Raw genomic sequence first — 26,166 nt, 5'->3', positions numbered from 1 at the left:
AATATTAATTCAGTATTAGAATATATACCTAGCTTCTCTTTGACCATATCCAGAAACTAGTTTTCATGTAATTGAGTTTTTATGAATATCTCATTTTTATAAATTTATTGAGAAAATATATTGCTATCTTTCCTTGATATAGTTTTAAGTACTTTCAGGGTAAGGGTACATCTTCTCAATCATCACTTCAAATGGAAAATTGATGTTCAAAGAAGATTGGGACTTGGTTTGGTAATAAGGAAGGAACTAGAAAAGATTGAAGGAAACAGATTTTCTAGATCCATTTCAATCAGGTTTCAGGCCTGGGTTTGGGATGGAGACTGCCTTGGTTGCCCTGCAGGATAATTTTTAATAATTAATTCAAAATGATTGCAATACTATTTATGTAGATTGTTCAAATGAAACAACTCTTGAGGAGTAAATGACTACGCTGATAGTGGTTAAATTTTGTGAAATACTAATGTGGAAATTTTATTGGTATTAGTTTGTTTTTAATAGTTTAAAATATATTTCACTCACTATTTATTGTATATTTTCTTATAACATTGTTGATGGATGTGCACCATCCAGAGAGTCCTGACTGTGATTATTGGATGAGGCTTTCTAAATAAAATAAATACATTAATATAGCAAGTGTAAGAAAGTTTCACTTCTGACCAGAACAAGATCATCTACCCTACTGTCTTCCTGATTACCATGCATAGATATGAAAGCTTGACATTAAAAAAAAGCTGTCAGGAAGAAAAATGATATATTCAAAACAAGGTACTAGAAGAAAGCTTTGCAAATACCCTGGTTCAACAAAAAGAGAGGTGTGTGTCCCAGAGCAAATTAAACTAGAACTTTTCCTGGAAACAAAAATGAATCTGAACCTGTCATATTTTGGGCACATGATAAGAAGCCAATAATGCTAGGGAAAGTCAATGGCAGAACAAGAAGATGAAGATGATGTTGATGACAACAATGACAACTGATTATGAGAAGTATTGATTCATAAAGGAAGTCAAAGTCTTGAGTTTACAAGAACTGATCAGGACTGTGAAGGACAAGACATTCTGGAGGGCATTCATTCATAGGATCATCATACGTCACAGATGATTTAATGGCATGTAGCAAGTCTTTTGCTCCTGCTTAGGAGGAGGACAGGCTGAGACAGTACCCAGGCTACCTTGTACCTTCATTTGTCTCCTTCCCACCTCCAGAACTCCCTTCCCATTGCTGGTTCCAAAGTTGCCCTTCTGACCTTGTAGCCACTGTGAAGATGAAGGGAGAGCATTCTGAGATGAGATCCCAGCTTCATCATCAAGAGTCCCAGTTCCATTCTTGGAGTGCATTCAGAGGTCAGAGCTGGGACTCCAGGCAGCACCTAGTAGACCTTAGTTTTTGTGATATACTGGGATGAGGGTTTCTGCTGTTAATGATTTGGGATGTTTGTAACTGCATTTCCTAGAATCATTACTACTGATTATGGTGTTCAAGTAAGTTTTGAAAATCTGTTTCAAGAAAGGAGTCCTCTTAGCATAGTGTGCAAGAGGGGTGGTGGTGGTGGTATGGAACATACTGACTATGAGCTGGAATGGGTTTCTTACTATTTATGTTTCAGTGAATTTGTAGGCCAGTGCCTCTTTCCCTTACAAGGATTACATAGAATATCAAATTAGACGATGAGCTCACAAACCTTAGCCCACATAGCGTTTCTGTTGAAAAGTAATGTTGGGAGGAATTTGAAGCAAAGAAATGTTATCCTGGAAGTGGGAGCTTAACCTGTCCACTTATCACTCCTTTTCAGCTGCAACACGATATCACCTAGACTCCCACCAAGCATCTCAGGTTCCAAAACAACTGCAGATGTCTTGCAGCAGGGCTGCTGGTAAAAAACTCAAGGTGATATTGAATTGATATGTGTTCTTGTTCGTTATGTTACAGCTCCCTATTGAGGAGAAGAAACTTGAACCCTCATCTTCTGTTCTTCTGTAGTGCCCCCAAAATGTCTTCTCTGTAGAATCAGCACACTGATGATTGACGGTACTACCAGAGTCCCCCTTCCACAGCTTTATTCATCTTGCTAGGTTCTGCTGTAAGCAACAAACAGGCATGGGGCAACTCACAATGCAACTTCTCTCTCAGTGCAAGCTCAGATGATGTGTAAGGCAACATGGGCCATCTTTGCTGGTCCCAGGTATTTTATTCTTCCGATCTGGATTTTGGGTGCATAAGTTGTATGCACATCTGTTTCTGTTAACATCATGTGCACGTCTGCCAAGTCACCGGACTCAGACTCCATTTTCTTGAGACAGCCTTAATTCTGGTCCTAAACAGCCAGTTTTTAGCTTTAAAATGTTTTTACTTGTATCCTTCTTTGAAACTCTGACAGTACTGAAAAGTATGCTAGCCCAACTTTAATAAGTGTGTGTGCTCTGCCTTAGATTGGACAGAGCCTTTTCTCTGGCTTCCATTTGTCAAGGGCCTATCTGCAGGAGCACTATACATAATGATTAAAAAAGCATCTACCTACTCCGCCCTGCTAAACATGTATTTGTGAAGAAGTACTTGATATTACAAAAAATTACCTGAACTTAAGGTATTATCCTATGGGAGTGAGCAATAAGGCCCAGAACTTGCACACTCATGCTTATCCAGTGCAGAGTGAGAGGAGCAATGGAAGCAATCTTCTTCTCACTGGTCTTCTTGTTCTGCAGTTTTGATAGTAAGATGTTTCTAAAGGCATAAAGAAGGAAGCTGGAGTAGCTTCTGTACACCTCGCTTCCTGGCTTCTCCAGTATTCCCCCTGCCCCCTTTCTGTGGTTGTTCTTTCTGACCTCAGAATGTAGCCAGCATGGTTCTTTCCACACTGTTTGCAATGGATGGGTAGGTAGGTGGATTGAGTGTGCTTGGAACTCTGATCTTCAGGTCCAAGGTCAGAGCTGAAAATCTGAAATATTCTCTGGACTCTAGGAAATGCTTCCTTTAAAAATCTGTGAAGCTTATCTGCACATAAATATTAAAACTATTGTAATGGGAACAACAAACATAATAAAACATGACGTTACACAAAAATGAATTTTGCCCTAGCAAAATAACCTTGGGTTGTTTAGTGGAGGGGTTTGCAGTGGTAGTAGTGGGGATCATAGATTTGTCAAGGCCAGTTAACCATAATGACTAAGTCCTTGCTCAGTGCAGAAATTTACTTCAAAGCATCCCTGATATATCAATAGCTATCCAGTGTCTGCTTGAATATCTCCAGTGAAAAAGAGGCCATCATTTCCCTAGTTCCATTGTCTGATTACTCTGACTGTTCTCCTGATGTTCAACCAAAATCTGCTCTCCTGTAACTTAATCCCATTATTTTATGTCCTGTGTGATATAAGAACAGGTTGCAGCCTTCTTTTGGGTAGAAATGCTTTAGGGACTTGAAAAGTGCAATTCTTTTGCTCCAAAGATAAAAGTGCTTGATCTTTTAATCTTTCCTTGTAGAATTTGGTTTCTCCTTCCATTCCCCTAATCATCATTTTCTTTTGCTGACCTTGTTCCAATTTATCTCAATCTTTCTTAAAAAGTAGTGTCCAGACTGGGAGAAAGGGCCTGAGGTGAGCTCAGAGCAACACACAGCAGAATGGAACTGTGATTTTGAAACCGAGACCATAGTGATGTAACTTAAGCTTCACCACTTGCATCTGAGTTGTATTTATATCCATTCATGCAGGCCATAGCAGAAATCAGCCATTGGACCTATTTGCTGGTATGATTCCCCACAAGTTATTCTGGCTGTAATAACTTGCTGGATCAAAAATGTCCATGTTTTCTTATATTAGACAAAATGTACATAAACCAGTGGAGAAAATGTAGAAGAATTCCCACAAGACCCTAAAATGAAATATTGGAATGCAGTAAAATTTGATAAAGTGTTGCTCTACTTCTGTACCACCTTCGCTAAACAAATCCTGGAAATCACAATGGTAAATGTTTAATAAAATGTCTGAACAGCATATATCTAATAAAAATGTCGGTGGATAATTGTTGCTGGAAATGTCAATATCCTCATAAAAGATGTTTTTATCATTGCCTATGGACTGTTTAGGCAAAACTGTTTTTCTTATTTTCTCAAACCTGGCAAAATACCAGCAAAAGTAGGCATGTGTAATAAAAATATATCAAAAAGCTTTAGTAAATGTAAAACTCAACAAGCTATACTTTGTCTGTTGCTTGAGCAGTAAATAATTCTTTAAAAAAGAAGTTTCAGCTTAATGAAGGTTTTTTTTCCTGCACAGCTACAGAACCTGACCAGAAAGAATAGGGCAAAGTTAACAGCCATTGTGTGACCTAAACGTCATATATGTTCACACATCATGAATGCAAGTCTGTGTGGTTTCCATGCTTCTAAGCTTTTTGCATGGTTGTGCCTGACAGACGATAATGCCCATCATGGTAGTTCTCATCCCATTGTCATCTCTTTCTTTCTGACTTCCAGGCAGTATCCCAGGAGGCACCATGGGGAAGAATGAAGAGCTTCTCTGACAGGCACAATTGCAAGCCAAGTCTAGCTCACGATCGCTATCAAGGAGACTCTCCAAGTGAACAGGATGGGTCAGAATCACAATAGATCCCTCACTAGAGATGCTAACGGTAACTGTAATCCTAAAAGTCAGTAGGCAATTAATTAATTAATTAATTAATTGGCGCTTCTTCAACTCCATTAGCCATAAGGCTCCTTTTCTATGCCAAGGGAAGCAATTACATCTAGCCCTGATCATTTTTAACACCCATATGAAATTGCTGGGAGAAGTTGTCTGGGGTGAAGTGTCACCAGCATACTGATGACACTCTACTTTTGTTTGCCTTGTGTGATCTTCAGGTGTACCACAACTCCCTGAGATCTTGTTCAGGATCTGCAGCATACTGTAAAAGGGTGAATAAAGTGAAATTCAATCCAGGTAAATATTTTCGTCTTTAAGAAGCCCAAGAAGCAAAGATTTACTGGGCTTAGAAAGGATCTTGCTATCCCTAAGTGAGAAATTTTGTAACTCAGACCTCTAGTGACCGGGATACAGCTTAGCTGCTAAATGTTCAAATGCAGAAGATAGTTAACTGTATGTTTCATCAGCTTCAATACATATGGCTGCAGTTCCTCATTCCTGGATTATAAGCGCCTGCAACTATTTTGCATGTCCTGCTAATTTCAAATCCATTATTGTAGTAGGCTTTATGTGGGCTGCCCTTGAAAATGGTCTGTAAATATCAGCTACTTCAGACAAACCTGAAACTTGTCTGGGGTTGAATGAATTGAACACATTTGATTTCTCATTTTTATACTGCCTGTTAGTGTTTATACATTTTTATTATATCACTTTTGCCCAGATGGTATTTTTAAGACTTTTCTATGTGTATGAATGCGTTCCCCTTCATGGACCGCTGCTTTGTTGTGGTGAAGGGGCTTGTGTAGTGCAATTAAGCTATGAGCTATGCTGTGCAGGGGACCAAAGACAGACAGGCCATAGCAGAGAGCTCTGACAAAAGGTGATCCACTGGAGAAGGAAATGGCAACCCACTCCAGTATTCTTGCCATGAAAGCTCCATGAACAGAATCAAAAGCCTAAAAGATATGATGCCACAAGATGAGCCCCTCAGATCAGAAGGTGTCCAGTGTGCTACTGGGGAAGAGCAGAGGGGCAAGTACTACTAGTGCCACAAAGAATGCAGTGACAGGGTCAAAGCTGAAAGAACGCTTAGTTGCGAGTGTATCTGGTAGTGAAAGGAAAGTCCGATGCTGTAAGGAACAATACTACATAGGAACCTGGAATGTAAGATTTATGATTCTAGGAAAGTTGGATGAGGTCAAACATGAGATGACCAGACTGAACATCGACATCTTGGGAATCAGTGAACTGAGATGGAGAGAAATGGGTGAATTTAATTCAGATGGCCATCATATATACTACTGTGGGCAAGAACCTCTCAGAAGAAATGGAGGACCCATAATAGTCAATAAAAGAGTAGGAAAACAGTACTGGGGTGCAATCTCCGAAATGATAGAATGATCTCAATTCAAATCCAAGGCAAACCATTCACCATCACAGTAGTCCAAGTCTGTGCCCCAATCACTAATGCTGAAGAGGCTGAAGTTGACTGGTTCTATGAACACCTTCTAGAACTAACACCAAAAAAAAGATGTCCTTATCATCATGGAAGATTGGAATGCTAATGTAGGGAGTCAAAAGATAACCGGAATAACAGGCAAGTTTGGCTTTGGAGTACAAAATGAAGCAGGGCAAAAGGGGGCAGAATTTTGTCAAGAGAACACACTGGTCATAGCAAACACTTTTCTAACAACCCAGGAGACAAGTCTACACATGGTCCTCACCCAGATGGTCAACACAGAAATCAGATTGATTATATGCTCTGCAGCCAAAAATGGAGAAACTCCATACAGTCAGTAAAAACAAGACCTGGAGCTGACTGTGGCTCAGATCATGAGTTACTTATTGAAAATTTCAGGCTTAAATTGAAGAAAGTAGGGAAAGCCACTAGTCTACTCAGGTATGACCTAAATCATATTCCTGATGAATATACAGTGGAGGTGACAAATAGATTTAATGGATTAGATCTGACAGAGTGCCTGAAGTACTATGGACGGAGAGTCGCAACATTGTACATGAGGTAGCAAGTAAAATCATCCCAAAGAAAAAGAAATGCAAGAAAGCAAAATGGCTGTCTGAGGAAGCTTTACAAACTGCTGAGGAAAGAAGGAAAGTGAAAGGCAAGGGAGAAAGGGAAAGATACACCCAACTGAATGCAGAATTCCAGAGAATAGCTAGAAGAGATAAGAAGGCCTTCTTAAATGAACAGTGCAAAGAAATAGAAGAAAACAATAGAATTGGAAAGACTAGAGATCTCTTCAAGAAAATTGGAGATATCAAGGCAATGTTTCAAGCAAAGATAGGCATCATAAGGAAAAGCAATGGCAGGTCCCTAAGAAAGGCAGAAGATTAAGAGTAGGTAGAAAGATTACATGGAAGAACTATACAAGAAAGATGTTAATGTCCCTGATAACCATGGTGGTGTTGTCACTGACCTTGAGCCAGACAATCCTATAGTGTGAAGTCAAAAGTGTCTTAGGAAATCTGAGCAACAACAAAGCTAGTGGAGGAGGCAGTATTCCAGCTGAGCTATTCAAAATCCTAAAAGACAATGCAGTTAAAGTTCTACACTCAATATGCCAGCAAATTTGGAAAACTCAACAGTGGCCACAGGATTGGATCCCAAACAAGGGCAATGCCAAAGAATGTTCAATGTACTGTACAATTGTGGTCATTTCACATGCTAGCAAAGTTATGCTCAAAATCCTAGCTAGGGTTCAGTGGTATGTGGACTGAGAACTACCAGAAGTACAGGCAGGGTTTCAAAGAGGCAGAGGAACTAGAGATCAAATTACCAGCATATGCTGAATCATGGACAAAGCATGGACACATCTACTTCTGTTTCATTGACTATGCTAAAACCTTTGTTTGTGTGGATCACAACAAATTGTGGCAAGTTCTTAAAGAGACGGGAATACCAGACCATCTTATTTGTTTCTTGAGAAACCTATATGTGGGTCAAGAAGCAACAGTTAGAACTAGATATGGCATAACTGATTGGTTCAAAATTGGGAAAAGGAGTAAGGGAAGGCTGTATATTGTTGTCCTGCCTATTTCAGGTGGCTGGATGGGGTCACTGGGTACAGGGTTGGGTAGACTCTGGAGGATGGTGGAGGACAGGAGAAACTGGACGAATGTTGTCCATGGGGTTGTAAAGAGTCGGACATGACTTAGCAACAGAACAACAACAGCAACATGAATGTGTTGGTACTGGTATTTCCAATTTTAGGCAGATACATAACTTTAAAATAATCTGAAATATATTTTCCAACATCTTTCAAAGAAAGTATGCTAGGTATATTCTCACTAATCTGTCATATATTTCCTTAAGTTCTGTACCCCAAAGATTTGAGGAAGGTAGAACAAATGATTTTGAAGAAAGTATTTGTAGATCACATTGCAAAACTGAGAAGTTGAATCATATAATGGAAAATTACTATAATAAGTTAGATGACTAGGTAAAGAGGCTTGTGCAATAAAAGCAGACAAATATGAAAAGAAAGTGAAATCATTGAACGTCACTAGAGGATTTAAAAATCATAACTAAAAAGTCAAAGTAAGTTTAAAATGCTGGAGGGAAGAATTGTCAACAGTTACTTCAGCGATCTAACAATAAAAATAAGGCCAAATGAAAGATGAGATCACAGGGTTGCATGTCTCAGTGACAACGATGTAATCATTTTATCTCACTAATGAAATAGCATGGTTTTACTCAATCCTGTTATTTTGAATAACTTATAATTTCTTACCATGCAGTGATTTCAAATCCCAGTAAATTGAAGGAGATAATTAGAGAAGTGGTACAGTTGGCCTTCAGAAACTCGAACACTTTCAAATGTGGCTTTTGGCTAAAGTGAAATAAACATGCAAACTAAAGAGTTAATGCAAAGTGGCCAGGATTATGGGTGTTTCTACAGGGACAATTGCCCTATTTTGTAGTGGTCCAGATTAAGTCATCTTTTACTCATAGCACTCAACTCAATGATTTCCCCTGGCTGCTTCTTTTTCTTACCAAAGAAAATCTCTTAAGGGGAAAAAGAGAATAACTGCACAGTGCCCTCCAATTGTAGCACATGGAGCACTCCATCTAGAAACATGTCATATCACTTGGGTAAAATAGTCCATGATCCATGCTTCTTTTCATTATAATAGTCCAGTCTGGGGGTTACCAGGCAATGGACCACTGTGGCCAGGCTATTCCAGTGTAGGAATGGATGTAGCTGGCAAACAGCCAAAGCTGGAAAAAGGCATCCTTGTCATAGAAGCTCCTTAGACATTGATGGATCTAGGGATATACCCAGGCTATGCAAGTTGTACCATCAGTAGGAATGTGCCCCACCTAATATTTTGTTTCCTCACAGGTGATACTTCAAGAAATAGTATTTTTCCTCCTGGGGCACAGTGCCAGGCCTCCTACCTGAAAAGGGTCAAGTAGTTATTAGATGTGTGTCTTTTAAAGCACTAGACAATAGTGGTCTACAAATGCTCACAGACCCCTGGTTTTGTCAGCTTATGAATGGCAGGATGTTGACCAGTGTAGCCTGGTGGCACCAATGTTGGTGGAGCAGTAAATCCACTTTGAGGTTTAGCCTGAACTTTAAAGGAACGGTCACTGACACCAGAGCCACCCGCCTCCATTGATGCTGCCTCGAATAAGGGAGGGTGCAAAAAAGGCTGGCTTAGAACATGCAAGTGTTCCACATTCAGGAACAGTCAGGTATTAGCATAGTATGTTCTTGTGTCCATTTCAGGGGAAGTAGCAGCTTATCCTGATAGTCAAGTCCTGCTGTCATCAGTTGCTTAACTAATGGAGGTAAGACACTGACAGTATGATTGTGCTAGGGTAAAATAGCTGCATTGTGGCAATGAGAAGCATGGTGGGGGGGAAATCTCATTCCTTTTGCTGCCCATGTGCTCACTGCTGATGAGGAACAGTTCTTATTTTCTCTCTCCATCCTTTTAACCTTGAATTGAACAGGTCAATCTGTCAAATAAAGCCTTTAAGTAGAAGATGGTAATCTGCCAGCAACAGAAGTCACCTTAAGAAGTCCGAGCAGAACTGGTGGCAGAGAAAGGTGGCTAGGAACACTTTGGTGCCAGCAGCTTGTCTGGCAAATCCTTAGCCCAATTCAGGAAATATATGTGGGTTTTACTAGTTATTTCCTGGTGGAAAGCCAGATAAATCTTGAAAAAAACTGAGGATAAATTGAAAGGACTCACCCATTGTTACTGATTATGCATATGACAGATTAAAATGCACCACAGCTATTCACCCAAGTTTGCACAGGAGGGGGAGAAGAGGACAATAAGATATTCATTTTGTCTTTCTGAAAAACCAGGGGTGAGTACTGGGAAAAAAATTTCTTTAATTTTTCATATTTAAAATCATTGTTGGAATTTCTTGCTTGTGGAATTCCTTTCTTGGTCATTTGCATTCTGTTAACTTGGGTTTAATTAATTTTTTCCAGATTTCTGTTCAAAGATGACTGTTTGCAGGGAAAGCCCAGTGGCCATCGGGAAACAGAACTCTTTACTTGGGCTGGATACCCTCCTTACCTAACATAAAATAGCTAACAGCTATTTCACTCCTCCTCCCCCACACCCCAGACTTAAGACGGCCCATGTAGCCAACCCGGAGTGATGCATAAGGGAAGACTTAATTTCTATTTCACTGCTGAAATGCTTATAGAGGATGATTCTGCCCCATAAAATGATTACTATTTGAAAGATTCTTCCTTCTGGATGTTTGTGAATTACAAAGTGAATTCACATTATTTTATTTGTAATATATATTAGGTTTAGTTTGGAATGTGCGGTTTTTTGTTTGTTTGTTTGTTTGTTTGTTTTTTTTAGGGAGTATGAGTAGAGGCCAAGTCCAAACAAGGGAGGCAGGCTCTGACGCCAGTTTACGTAACACCCTGACATGTAATAACAATGATTTTTAGTTTGGCTTCGGTTATACATACTACCTGAAGTTTCCTCTGGCACACACTTAAAATAATCAAATAGTATGGAAAGGAAATGATGAACTGAAATAATTTTCAAATAACCAGAAAGGCACAAAATATTAGCAATACAAAGCAGTCACTCTGAGGAAAAATAAACTGTAAATTCAGAAATGTATTAGTAAGATGAAAATGTAAATAAAATGAACTTTGTAATCCTGTCCACACACTTGAAAATGTCCTGTGGAAGTCTTGGGCATACATTCACATCCACAGGGGCAGCCTGGCTGTTTGGTTGTTTAAAGATCTAATTAACAAGGTAGCTAGGGCACGGTTGTTAATAGGGCAGCCGCTTAATGCTGCCCACATAATGAACAAAAGAGGTTACCAATTTGTATGACATTTGCATACACAAATGGAAAGCTATATAGATGCAGTGTCAAAATAACTATATAATTTAAATAGAAACATATCTCAACAAAGCACGGACCAAGTGACCTGTGTACATTCTCAGCCTGCTGCCTCTGTGCAAACTCTTTGCAGGCAACTTCCAGCTTCTCTCTTCCTTATGGTTCTTTGACTTTAAAGCAGGCTTGGTCTGGACAGCTCATCAGTTAAAGGGCAACTTCTAACAGAGGACTGTCCTCTGAACTTTCCAACATAGAGGACTGTCCTCCATAAAGTAGGACACCTGCTACTCAAGATGGAGATCAGCTAAATCTATATGATGCAAAATGGACATTCCAGTTCTGTACTTCTCCACCTGTAGTGGTGGAAGCAATGTTGTTGTAGAAAAGACTCTTAAATGAGTCCGCCTTACTTGCCAAAGAGCTTCATTTCATGCAGGATGATTCCTGTAGTTCATCTGACAAAGAGACCAATAGTTCTTGAGTGGGATATATTCCCATCCACAAAGGCACTGACATCAATTGTCCTATCCCTTTCTTTCTGTGCCCTGTCCCTTGCAGATTGTGAGTCCGAGGGCTAGAACCCTGACACTTGCAAGTCATTCTGAAACATCTTTTGACTGAACAGTGGGATTGCAATGCTTTGAATACATACATACATATGTCTTATGCTCATGATGATGAGCTTAGACAACCTGTACACTGGAAACAGTTTGGGCAGGCTTAAAACTACCAGACATGCACAAGAAGGCTCTTGTAAACTATTTATTTATTTATTATTTATTTAAAACTTTTATATGTTGTCACCATATGCCTCAGCATCTCGGGACAGCTTACAAATGTTCAATTAAAACCAATAATACAATAACAATTCCACATAATTATATAAAAACAAAAACAAAAATAAAGAACAGTAAATGATAAAATATTAATTTTTAAAATAGCAATTTAAGGTTTTAACCTGGTGCTGAAAAGAATATAAACTCAGCACCAGGCACACCTCTCCAGGGAGCACATTTCATAATCTGGGCATCACCGCAGAGAAGGCCTTGCTCCAGGTAGTTGTTCTTTTTATCTCCTTAAAGAGGGCTCCCTGAGCAAAGCCTCTCCTGCAGATCTTAAGGGGTGTGAGGGCATGTAAGAGAAGAGGCATCCTGGTCCCAAGCCATTCAGGGCTTTATATGTTAAAACCAGCACCTTGAATTGGGCCCGGACTTCAACTGGGAGCCGGTGGAGCTGGTAGAGGACTGACATCATGTGAGAGTAATGGCTGGTCCCTGTCAGCAGCCTGGCAGCAATGTTCTGTAACAGCTGAAGTATCAGGACCATTTTCAAGGGCAGTCCTACATAGAGCGCATTGGAGTAATCCAAGCAGGAAGTTACCAGAGCATGTATCACTGTTGCTAGGGAGTGCTCATCCAGGTGAGAACACAGCTGATGGATCAGTCGAAGTTGTAGGAAAGCACTCCTTGCCATCACCACCACCTGGAACTCCAGTGACAGCTCTGGGTCAAGGAGTACACCCAAGCTGCTCCCAAACTAGCCATCATCTTTCTGTTCACCTTGGACTGTTAAGCAACAATAACAAACTTCACAGGCCAAATGCTTATTGGTGTGAATGGCCTTTATGCAAATTTGAATAGCCATCTCAGGGGTACAGTTTTAACTCAGCAGCTCATAGGTAAGGCTGAAAGCCACTGATAATCAAAACCATTACTGCTTTTTTGCTGCTCTTAGATGATATTGTGATATTTCTATATGTGCTCACCCATCTGCTTTATTAGCAGCTGTTTTACTTCCCAGGCCAAATCTAAGGAAGTACACAGGATATACTATACTGTAATAAATGGAATAATATAATATTGGCCTTTCTGCATGCTTTGAACAGTTTAGCATCAATAAAGAGGTTTAGGAATGTGAACAGAGTTGTCCATAACACCCCCGAGCCCCACAAACCAATTCCAATGAATCTTATGATTACAGAGACACAGTGATAGAGACGAATCAATTCCCAAAACAGTGCTGAAAAATCTCAGTTACTGGTCAAGATAAACAGCTATAGTCCAGGGCCCATTTGAAGGCTTTGTTCTTCCTGAGGTCAAAATGATCCTCATGTAACAAGTGCAAGCCAGTAGCCCTGTAAGATCACTAGAATACCCTCAGGTAATAAAAGAAGATGAAGATTTTTTAGACAGAGCAGTAGAACTGCAACAACTAGGAGTAGTACAGAAACTAGAAGTGCAACAGCAAGCAGAAGTAGAAGAGGAGAATCCTGAGGGAAGGGAAAATGAGGAGGAAATTCCCTGGAAAAGGGTAAAAGATGCAGAAGAACCAGAAGATGCTCTTTACTGGGGAAGCAGTGGAATTATGGAACCAATTTCAGTTACTCGAGGATGCAACTGAAGGGCATCCTGACCGTGTTGCATGCAAGTCATCCCATGCAACACTGAATAAGAGGCTAAAACTCAACCTAGGCTTGCAAGAATGAGAAGAGTGCTAGCTGTAGGACATTCCCTGATGCATGGGATGGAAACACAAGTAAGTCAGGATGATGTGGACTCATCAGGTATGCTGTCTCTTTGGAGGACAGATAAGAGATATAACTGAAAGACTGACAAGGCTTATACAGCCCACCAGTGATGCATTCAAGTCCTTTGCTCCCAAGACTCAAGTGACATCTCAAGCCTTTACTTTCAAATCGAAAGTCAAGTCATTGCAAGAAATTTTCAAGTCAGGTCTCTTCTCAAGTCTCAAGAGCCAAATTTAATAGAAAGAAAGAAAGTGTGGGGGGAAGGTGGGAGAGTTGTAACCCCCCCTCCCAATGTTCCCATCTGCACTTCTCTCAGTGATGCATTGAAGTACTTTACTCAGACCCTGCTTTATTCAAGCAAATACATAAAATGCTGGGTCCACTTGAAACTCCCTCTCCCCCACTGCCTCCTTCATGCCAAAAAGAATATCTGAAGCCTCCTCCCTATCGCAATCCTCCTCCCTATCCTGCTTCCACTGCCTTGAAACTCTCTCACTCCCACCGTCCCTGCTATGTTCATGCCTGCCTTCCAGGATATCCTGCTGCACAGTAAGCCCTGAAGTGACTTTGTTGTGAAAAAGCGAGAGACAAAAAAGTAGAAATCTCAAGCTGAGTCACTCACTTGTTGTTCTCCTGTTGAGTCTGAGTTGCGTTGAACTTGGAAGTGAGTCGCTCAACTTAAATCCCCAAGACTGCAGCCTATTGACACATATCCCTTTCTTCCTATACATGTGAGAACAAATGGCACTCCCAAGTGGAGCTTTGAGGAAATCTCATCAAATTTTTAAGCTTTAGGGGAAAAAAGTAAGAACTTGATGCCCAGGAAAGGATTTTTTTTTTCTTGATTATCCCATAGTTCAGGATATGGAATAATGGGCTCAAGTTAAAGAAAGCCAGATTCTGGCTAGATAGTAGGAAAAATTTCCTGATAGAACATTATGACAATGGAACCAATTACCATGAGAAGTTGTGGGTTTTTCCATACTAGAAGCATTCAAGATGTAGCTGGGCAGCCATCTGAAAGGGATGGTTTAACTTGGAGTCTTGCACTGAACAGGAGGATGGACCCAATGGTCTTCTGACCCCTTCTGACTCTACTATTATATGATGGTGAAGCCTAGAAGATGTCGATTGAAAGAGAGTTCCAGAGTGGTGGTAAGGCACTCCAGGAAGTCCTTATCCCTCATGCCTGTCATCCACTATTTGCTCTTACAGGCAGGTACACAATCAGGGTCTCAATGCTGATCCCATAGTACAAGAAGTTTAATATAAGTTGTATTTTTATGAGCACAAATAATCTTAGTTGTTGTTTTTCATCCTATCTTATAGGTCATCAAAGCTATTGTTCTTTTTTATCATTTTAGTTTTAGTAATATTTGTCATCTATGTGCAGAAATCTAGAACCTGTAGATGGAAGTATTTACATAAAGCTGGATAGTTGCTAGAAACTGCCAATAAAAGTACAGTGTACATGTGTACAAAGTCAACACTTAAATCTTTGAAATGTCTCTCCACCCTCTCTTCTATGTATGATTATTTTTGAGGGACTCTGGTTACTCATTAATGTATCTGTTCAATGTTTTCTTATTAGAAGAAGTTTGTCAACTGTTCCTTTTTCTCTTGTGTCATCTAAACAATTTCTCAGAAATGTAATTTGATTGGAGTCAGGGATTCTTTTGGGGTGACATATTTCTTTGTTTATCAAGGAGCCCTTCTACTGGTTCTTTCTGGAAATATTTGTACTGCCCACAGGAGTGCAATTTTTTTTAAATAAATAAGCTGTGAAACCTTTGTCAAAGGCAGTTCTTGATAGTTCTTTTATTGATCCGTTTGCTAGACACAAACAGGATCTTTCTGCTTAACAACTGTATTACTCCTTTAGGAAAACAGAAGTTGTTTCCAGGATAAGGCTTCCTATTTCTTGCAACACTTTTTTTTCCTGCAGGAGCAAGTATTTTGAATACTACTTCAAGCAGTTTATCAAAATCCTCTTGATGTAGGATAATCATTTCCAGAGTCTTTTCTTTCTATGTCTGTCAGAACAACATATCCTCCCTTGTAATCTTTCTTTGTCTGGCAAACCTTAATTTTTCTTTTATTTCAGTATTATGCACTTATTTTATTTCCATACTTCTATCTGCTCTATCATCATCCTTCCACTAAAGTTTCAGACACAGTTATTAGGGCTTTTGGGTGCATTACAAAACATGTTTCCATTAATCATATATATATATAGAGAGATTCCAGCAATGTTGGTAGCATATACATTTTACATATATACTAATTGTTTAATCTAACATTAAAAACACACATATGTGGAGCTTTTATTATATATGAGAAGTTGAAGTGTCCTTGCAAAAAGAAAACTTTCTTTCTTGAAATGGTTAAAATAGAATTACCTTCTATACTGATGACTTCCCTAGCTTTCAAGAGACTCATAATACTTTCCTAACATAATTACTGGAGACTAATACCCAAAAACCAGCTTAGCAAATGCTAAAATTTCCCTAAGAGCAGCTAATACACCAGAGCATGAATTACCATTCCGATAAGGATGGCAGCAGAGGATGGCACGGTTGGGCACTTGCCAACGCCTGCTCATCTGCAGGAGCCCACTACTGGGCTTCCCCCTGGTTTACGCTGATGCAATACTTCCTTACTATTTCTACTTGCTCACTTGCCTGTTGAAGCACTGTAGACACTGATCTTCAAATCTGCAGCCAGCCTATCATCCAGTCAATGCCTTCTAGAAGAGCTTTTCCAGCTGAACTTGTAGTTTCTGCTGCATTCCTGTCACCTCTCTCTCCTAACCCTGCCTATGCTCTTTATATTTTTGATAGGTCCTGGACTTGGTCCATCATCTTCTGCAGTTCCCCAATAAAGTTTCATTGTATCTAGACTGTACTCTCAAATCTTTTGATTATCCTGTTTCCTGATCGATGAACATTTGTAAGCCCTCACTAACAGCAGATTCTTTTTTCTCGCCTTAGAATTGCTTCTGGTTTGAACAGGCTCATAATAGCTTGCATGAAACATCTGGAAGAATTAAATCCAAGTGTAATAGGATTCCCAGTGAAACAATGTAATTCAAAAGGGAATAAAAGTGTTGTGGAGCAAGTCAGATTTTTGTACTGAGAGTTTAGAGATATAATACCTAGGTTTAACACCGTACTAAGACAGAAATGCCTGTGAATTGTATTTATGCAGTTTTGACAATCTCTCATTGCTTTCCTCACTCCCAAAAAGATAAAAGAAGATACAGATACAAAAGAAAACAAAACAGGTACTTTTTAAAAAAAAATCTCTATTTTTTAGACACCAAGAAAAATTTCAAAGGTGATTTAAATACCTTTACAATTTTGAGCCAACTGATATGCATATTTATTTATTTAAACTTATTATTCCTCACCTTTCCACTAAAGGAGAACAGATCAGCTTACAATTTTACTAAGACAAGTGCTAATAAAAACAACTGTAAAATACAATAAAACAAGTTTTAAAACAACATTCATAATCTAACCTAAAAAAGCTAAGCAAAAACACCATATATATTTTCTCTCTGACTTTATACACCCACCATTTCTTCTTGCTCTTCATCTTAGGACCAGTGTGTTTACACTGGGTCTCAGTTTGATTATTAAATTATCCCAGACAATGATGGAGAATATACCTTATCTTCTTTGCCCACAACCACATATGAATAGACATGCACAAGATTTCACTCTTAGAACAGTTTTGGAAGACATTTCTTAAGGGTTCCAAGTTGGGAGTGCCCTTGCAGCTGGTGAGTTCTTTCTGCTCTGGCTGTGCATTAAAGACTGTTTCAGGAGGAACTGTGAGAGGGGCAGTAATCCAGGTGGCAGAATGAGGAGAAGCAAGGCAGCAACATCCTTCAAGCAAACTTGGCCTCAGTTCCTCCTTCTCACTGGGAGGAGAGAACATATAGATGGCCAAAATCAGCTGCCTAAATGTTTTTGAGGAGAACCTGGAGGCAATCTTAACCTCCTCACCCATCTTGCCTTCTATTGGATGCACAGTTCTCTGCTTATGGAGGGTTAGAGGCATCCGCATTGGATAGGGCCCTCTTATGCAAGACAGGTTTTTACCCATCATATTAAATATAATAGTTTCCTTTCTCTTAAAGGACACAAGAGGACTTAGAACAAAATAAAGCTCATGGTTATAGATGCAGCCCTTTATGAACTACCATTTCAGTGTAGTCCACTGAAGGACAAAATTGTTATCTCGTAATTTTAAACGAATGTTTAACACTGAAGAACAAAACCACATCTGGCAGTTTTAAACAAATGCGATTTACAATGGAAGCTCCATATCTTTTGGTCTTGAGACTTAGCCAAAAGGCATGATGTGCAATGTGTCATTTTGTACATACTCCCATCAACTAAATCTGGTAGACCATTACTCCAGATCATGATCAGGATATTCACATGAGGAATCCAATAGTAAGAAGGCTCTACTTGCGTATGAAGAGGCTACAGGTGACACAGATTAAATCTAAAATTTCAGTGAAGGTAAGTAAAACTGTTGCAATGTTTTTACAGACTTGCTACCTATGTACATGCCTTAGCCTGGAAATCTTTTTAAACAGGCAGGATGAAAGTCATTAGGCAAACTCTATTAATGGTATAAAGATCTATATCCCGACAGGCCAAATTAAACCCTAATGCATTTGGCAGAATACCTTGCCCTAACTACAGTTGTATTAAGAGGAACATCAGAGGTACTTGGTATGAATTACTGGAAAAAAATGTGTTTAAATACAGAACATTAAGGCTACATCAAAAATAGTGAGTTCTCTCCCAAGCGACTTTTTAAAAGATGAGCTATCTTAGTACAGCAAAACTCCAATGTGCCTTCTAGAAATAGGAAAATAGAATTTCATTTTACTGAAGGCACAGTTCTGTCACCCCCACGGCAGATGCTCATAAGCCTTTGAATTTCAAGACTTGCATGCAACTAATGTGAGGTGTGAGATGCTGTGACAACAATTGGCAACAATCAGGCGATGAAAAGGAATATATTGGGTTTAATGCTAGATACTCCACATTCCTTGATTGTATTACACCTTACAGCTTTCAACTCCATTTTTTACTGAATATTTTGAACCTTACAAATGGAAGAGAGACTCATATTTAATAATAAAAGCACAGAGCAAACTATGGAAGCAAGGTCCTCTTACACTGCATTCTTAAAGATGACAATAAATAAAATGCAGGACCATTTCCATAGTGAGTTCAAGCCTTCAGAGTGAGCTGAAAAACTGTTGGCTGGTTTCTAGAATTGTAACACCTTGATGCAGAGCAACATAAAGTCCACTAGAGATTCTGACAGAAATGCAGTGATTTAACTGGGAAGCAGTTAGGCAATGCAGCTTCCCAGATACCTCTCATCATTTGCACATCAGTCTAAAAAACCTGAAAAACAGCTGCTCTCCAGTAAATCTTAACTGTGGCATGACTTCATTTTAAATTGATGCAACATTTAGTCAGCTCTCATTTGAAATAACAGCAAATATCTTTGCCAGAAGAGGAACTATAGTCAGCTTTGCTCTTTCCCAGACACAGATCTCTCTCTCTCTCTCTCTCTCTCTCTCTCTCTCTCTCTCTCTCTCTCTCTCTCTCTCTCTCTCTCTCTCTCTCTCTCTCTCTCTCTCTCTCTCTCAGAAGAAGCAGCAGCAGCAGCAGCAGCAGCAGCAGCAGCTTTTTAATGGCAGAACAAGAATTAACCAGAGACTTAACAGGCAAGGACATGTGGTGGTTTTTCTACAGTATGTTACATCTGGACTCTCTGTTGTGGGTCCATGTTGGGGTAGTTAGCAGAAGAGGTTTCAGATGGTGTTCATTGTAGGTTTTGCTTGAATTTGTGTCTCAATTATGGGGGACAATGGAACACTGTTGGCTGGAAAGGAGAGCTATGGCATGTAGACAGGGATCTAATGGTTAATTCCTAAACTAATAAGTGCTGGGGCTCAAACCCACCTACAGACACACCCTCCTCCCAGACCCACTTCCAGATGTGGAGGTGGGAAAATTGTGGTGAGGAAAATGCAGCATGAATATAGATAGTTAAGCCCCTAAATGGCAGAGACCCCCTCATGTGGTGATCTGATCCTCCATATGATTCACATGCAGATATTCTCTTAGTTTATTTAACTCCACATGTTCTTTAAGGCAGTCCATTTTCTTAGCACAGAATTCCAGAGCTCAGCTCTATTAGCACTCACACCATATGGCTGTAGAGGAGGGAGAGCACATGGCCCATTCTATCAGTTTGGCTGGATTGGGTTGCTAGTCCTCTCCTTGGCCATACTATAATTAAAAGTTTGGGTGCCTGCTCTTGCTTGTCTTTTCTCTTCCCTCCTCAAACCTTTTTCCTTATATATCAAGTCTCAGATTTCAGGCTAGAGGACATGCTCAAAATGATGCTATGCACAGCATCTCTACACAACACTGTTTTATTTGTTTGAGATAAAATCCTTTATCAATCCCCTGAGCCAATTTAACATCTCTGCAAACCTTGAGAAAACTGCATTCCTCTAAGCCTTGTCTTAGGGAGGCCTAACTCATCACAGAGGTCAAAGCTGTTTCTCAGTTTGAGCATTACTAAAAGACCTGTCCTATAAATCCACTTCAGCTGCTGTGGATCAAACGGCAGTTTATGCCACAGAAGTATCTTGTTCCCAGCTGGGTGGAGTCAGGTTAGATACAGGGCAAGCTTGAGCAACAACCTAGGATATTTCTTGAGCAAATTTATTGATTTTAAGTGAATATCTAGTGCCTATGCTCTACTCAGAGAAGCTTACAACATAGTATCATATAAAAGTGATGCATCCATTTTAAAAAACTGAATGGGTTATTTCCACACTTGACAAATCTACTCCATCAAAATCAGTGGGACTTAGTTTGTTATGACTAACATCCTATTGATTCCAATGAGTCTACCCTTGGTATGATGAAGTCTGGGCTTCACCTAATAAAAATACAACAATGGCAAGAAGAGCACATAATACATAAACTTAAAATAAAACACTGGATATTTAAAGCAGAAGATTGCCACCCGAGCAGTGTTTTCTGCATCAGCCAGAGACTTACTTCGTAGTGCAAGGGGAGTTTCCCCTCCCCACCCCACCCCACCCCACCCCACCCCACCCCCACTAATACTGGAACTAATACATTGCTCTGTGCACAAGGTTGGTACTTCCAAAGTCTAACTGTTTGAGGAGATCTGGTGGTTAAAGGAAATCTGGTACTGGCTGTAAAAATTAAAGAGCTTTCTGTGCTTTCTGTACATGGGATGGCAATAGAGCTGTGTTTCTGCATTGCTGAAAGGGGCCCAATCTGAGGAAGAGGGCAATACTTATGGAAGCAGTGTTGCAAGGGTGGAAAACCCCTGTCACTGATGGTTAGACTAAATCAAGTTGGCATTTTTGGCTTGGGTTGAAAGAGCTGATGGCTTTGCGCTATTGGCTGCTAGGGCATCTCTTCCACAGAAATCCCTTCTGGGGCACTTTCATATTTTCAGTGTCCTCAGACCACCTTCACTATTGGCAGAAGTCCAATGCTTGTAAATGACGGGAAGAGAGAAGAGCACCAAGTGTTTTGGGCAAAGGGAACAGCAATTACAGCAATTCCTCCCCAAGAAGGTTCAACGCTGTGTGACATGCTTCTCACCACACTGGCATTTGAAAATGTCTTGGCCTTCATTCAGAGTGAGAAGCTTGCAGGGAGCTGTGCTGCTCATCTGGTGGCTCACTTTGGTGGTTGGCAATGCTTATTTCCCTCCCTAGACTTTGCATAAGGGAGGCTAATGTGCCTCCCATTCCTCATGGTGCAGTGTGACCTAGGAACTGCATGAGATGATTTGCACCTAATAGAAATAGATTTTCTGACCTCAGTCGGAGAGTTCATGCAAGGAAACCTGTGTCTATCTACAGATTTCCTTACTGGAATCAGTGCCTTTGTGTTTCCTGGGTGAAGTAAAAGGAAAAAACCCCTGCCTGAGGAGAATAACAATTATAAAGAACTGCTGGCTTTTGCCAGATGAGGTGTAATTTTTGTAGATAGGCTTATGAGGCCTGTAAAATGGTTGCTGCTAGTGTAATAGTTCTGCATATATGGATATAAATATTTGTAAACTCTCTTTAAATAATGGGCTAGAAATCCCCAAAATATGTATAAGGTTGTGATATCCAGATGTGATCATGTTGGCATGAAATATACTTTTCCTTAAAAGTAACAGCTGTAGGTCCTGATTGACCTTGTATTCCTTTTCCCTCTTGTCTCTTGCTCTATTTATGTCAGGTCTTTCAGATTGTAAACCTGAAGGCAGGGAATGTCTTGCTTTTATTTATGTGCAAGCTGCTCTGGGAGCTTTTCAGGTGAAGAGCAGCCATATAAATACATCAAGCAGCAAATTCCAGTGCTTTGGCCCCCCAGCTGCTCTAATGCCCTGATAATGCGACTCTTGAGGTTATTAACTGTGCTCCTCTCTCCTGTCCTCCGAAACTTTGAGGCAAATTGCTGCTGCTGAACCAAAATGAACACTTGACAAGTGGCAAAACCACGAAGAGTTAATGTTGCCATGTCTGATACAATGCATTCCAGCAGTAGAGCAGTCGAATATTGGACCCATGCCAAGAAAACAGCTGGTATAGTTTTCTTCCAAACAGGTACAGGTGGTCTGGCAGTGCTTATGTTCAGCCCTGAAGTCCTATTTCTAGGTTTTGTTGACATTATGGCTTGAAGATTAGCTTTAACACATTGCATGAACCCATCAGCCATATCGGACAAGGAAGACTTTCTTCAAAACGTCTGGTAGTGATGTTTTTGTTCCTCTCTTGTGCATTATGAGAGTTCCAGGTTTAATTAATATATACCCCCCCTTCTTGCATGTAAGTTGGTCAACAGACTAAAACAATGAAAATGGCAGAAAGCCATTCAAAATATCCAGGCTAATTTTTTAAAGAAAATAAGTGACTAGGATGCAGATTGAAGTTGCAACCCTGTGCATGTTTAAAAATAAAAGTTCTACAACTCATGACATCCTGCAGCCAGCCATTTTCTCTCTAGACATGCATAGGATTGTGTACTGAAAGTGCATATGAGAATATAAGAAGAGTCCTGTTGTGTCAGACAACAAACTTGTCTGGTTTAACATCCACAGTGACTAGCTTGATGCCTATGGGTGGCCCACAAAAAGAACGGGAGCCCTCTCCTGCTGTTGTTCCCTAGCAGGTGGTATTCATAACTTCTTCAGTTAGCATTTACCTATAATGACTTCTAAGCATTGATAGATAGCTTTATCCTCAGTAGATTTATCTGGTTCTCCTATAAAGTTATTTGAATCTACCTTCCTATGCACATCCCACTGAAAGCGATGCAGATGGTAGATATCATCCAAACTCAGTGGTTCCTTCCAGTGTGCATTCCCAGTGCACATTCCCATGAAAGTAGGCCGAGTTTCCAGTTGCCTCTGAAAAGCCAGCAACAAAGATTTGCATGCCTTATTCCAATGCAAAGGAGAGAGAGAGATTTTATTATAGGCTCATGAGAAGCTGCCCTGCATTGAGTCAGATCACTGGGCCATTTATCTCAGTATTGTCAACCCTGACTAGTAGCAGCTCTCCAAGGTTTCCAGTAGGACATTTTCCTATCCTATCTACAGAGATGCTGGAGATAGAAGCTGGGGTCATGTATGCTGCACTGAGCTGTGGTCTTTCACTTGCCAGGAGGACAGCAGTGAACAAGGGTCAGTTACAGCCTATCTAATCTCCTTTAAGACATTGTTCTTACTGGCTTTTTTTGCTGAGACCTTTAATAAGGCCTGCTCAATGGACATCTGTGTGTGTGTGTGTGTGTGTGCAACCAGGATGTTTTTGTATAACATAAGAAATCCTTGGATAGATGAGTTCAGGTCATGAAGGTCTTCAAAGTGAAATACTTTTGCAATATAGACCAAGTCAAATAAAATACCAGTGGAATATCAAGAAACAGTCTATACAACAATGGTGCCACTTTAAGTGTCAGCCTTCCCCATACCTGGTGCCTGCCAACAAGAGACAGGCAAGGCAAGTGCAGTGACTGAGATCCTTACAGGCTCCCTAAATGCAGTTTAAATTAGGTGGGTCTTTGAACCCATTTAGGGTGTTGCAGGGTTGGAACTAGAGAGGCATGTAGATTGAACCGATTTATGGCTTCCCCCCAGTCCCCGTTCACTAGTGAGTTCTTTGCGCTCACAACAGCTGCCTTGGAGGTTGTTATGATGGCTATGAGTGGGAATTCTCAATATGATTTTCTTCGCCCAAGGTCTACAGCCTTGCAGTGGGGATGGGAATGTTCTCCAAAGGAAACTTTGTTAGGCTTCTTGCAGATAAGCTTTACAGTGAAATAATAGATTTCAATCACATATTCATTTCCTTGTTAACGGTTTACACAAATTTGAGCTATTGTGTTGCTGAGATGGGATGTAAGCTACTTAAGTATGGAATGTGACAGAATTTTATGGGATTTTTATGGGTGCCTTGCTTGCAATTCTTGTGATTTGTGGATGGAAACCTTTCTGAGACAAATTTAACAGCAAAAAATGACATCACTTCAGTTCATCAAAATCCTTGTAAGCCTTCAACAGTTCTCTTTCACTGACAAATTGACTAGGAGTCACTGCAGTGCAATAAGTTAACACCAACAAGATGCTCTTGTGTTACTTGCCAACATTAACACTACTGAATGAGTGTAAGGGTGTTGTGTATTCACACAGATACATGCACACAGCCTTTTTAAAATATGAAAAACTTTATGAAAAAGAGGCCTTTCAGGAAATTTACTGTTTGAAAGCTTTTAAACACTTTCAAGAAATAAAGACTGTAAATGAAGATGATTTTTAATGAAGTTCTGGGGATACCCTTTTTGTTTGTTTAATTTGTACCTTTTCTTAACTAGGTTTGAATGATGCTGTTTATAAGTGTCATGAATTTCCCAATAGTTTTTGTAAAAAGGAAAACAATCCACAGTGGATTGTTTTACTTATGAAGGCAGCTTTTTTCATACTACACATATTCTAGAATTTTTCATTTGTGTAACATTACTGACACTGGTAATTATCACACTTTTGACAAATTGCAAAATTACTCCTTCCCTTGAAGTTCTGAAATAGAGATCTACAGGTATTGTTCAAGTTTTCAGTGCACCATATTTCTACTTTGGCAGACAAAACTTGGATCATTCTTCTAGAAGCCTTCCATTTGTGCATGCACACACAAAGAGAGGCAGAGGCAGGGGAGCTTGTAGGCATATATAACTATTGAATTATGCTATCCTATGTTAGTTCAGTTAACAATATTGTCATATTTATTTTACTGTTTTTACTGACTATAGTCTGCATATACTGATGAAAGAATTTGGCTATATTTTTAAAAACATGTCTGGAATGAATACAAAAGTCGCATTTTAAAGATCTGAATAGGTGTTATACAAGAAAATATTGTTAAACATTGAAGGAAGCTGCATAGAAAAGACAGTGAATTTCTTATTACCTTAAGGAAAATAGCATTTGCTCAGTTTCACCTATAACAAAGATGAACAAGTTCCAAAATTGAATGGAACATCTGATGCAAAAAAAGAGGGTTTTGCTTGAAGATCCCTAATCGTTATCTACTATTTAATTTCAAACACATTAATGCCATCAAGATGTTTGTTTGACCACCCACAATTCACAATGAAACTGAAGTGGTGCTATATTTCCTACTTCAAAAATTGACACAGATGCAAAGCCAAGATAAGTACAGCAACATGACTGTACAGTGTACATTTCTATGCTACTTGACTTTTTAAAGAAACTACTAATATCAAATAAATTATATGAAATAGCTGGAATTCGGCATGGTCCCCAGGTATGCACTAAATATCTAGTTTAAAAGGATTAGCAGCAAATCTAGTATTTGTTTAATATGACTGCCAAGCATGTTTTATCCTGTTTGGAAGATTATCCAGCTAGTATCTGCTGTTAAGTCTGGTGACTTTTAAATGGAAACTTCTTATGGCTGACTACATCCTGAAGAGCTGTTTGGATGAATATAAATGTACTGCAGAACTGTTTACATTTCCTAGCTGTTCTTTTTCTCCTCTGTTTACTGAATATGACAAGTTTAAGTAGACGTAAAGTGGATAATATTTTTAATGGTACTGCAGCGATGATTCCAACTTTCTGCATGGTCTCCTCTGCTGCAAAGCCCAAGAAAATATCTATGATACGGATTGTAGTGATCTCTGTATGCATTTCATTTATTTATTGGATTTGTTTGACAGCTGCCTATTAGCATATTGTCATATATAAAACAGATACCTATTACTGTACTCCTCAAACCATTTCTTCCTTGCTGGTTCCCTCACAAAGTAAACACAATAACCATCCATCTACAGTACAACAGCACAGTGTCAAATTTTAGGCTCACCTCTCTCAAGCTTGAACTAATGAAAGGTATGTGCATGGATGCTGAACCAAGGATTATTTGCCACCATGATGGTAAATGTGAGTATGCATTTTGTATGTAAATGAGCACTTTGTGTACCTCTGTTTCATTATTATGGTTCTCAAAGCTACTGCTAGAGATAAAAAAGATCTTGGGCTAAGGT

Source organism: Varanus komodoensis, unplaced genomic scaffold (genome assembly GCF_004798865.1).
Source record: "Varanus komodoensis strain SLA01 unplaced genomic scaffold, ASM479886v1 scaffold14_1, whole genome shotgun sequence".
Lineage (NCBI taxonomy): Eukaryota > Metazoa > Chordata > Lepidosauria > Squamata > Varanidae > Varanus > Varanus komodoensis.
Note: the sequence above shows the minus strand (reverse complement) of the source record.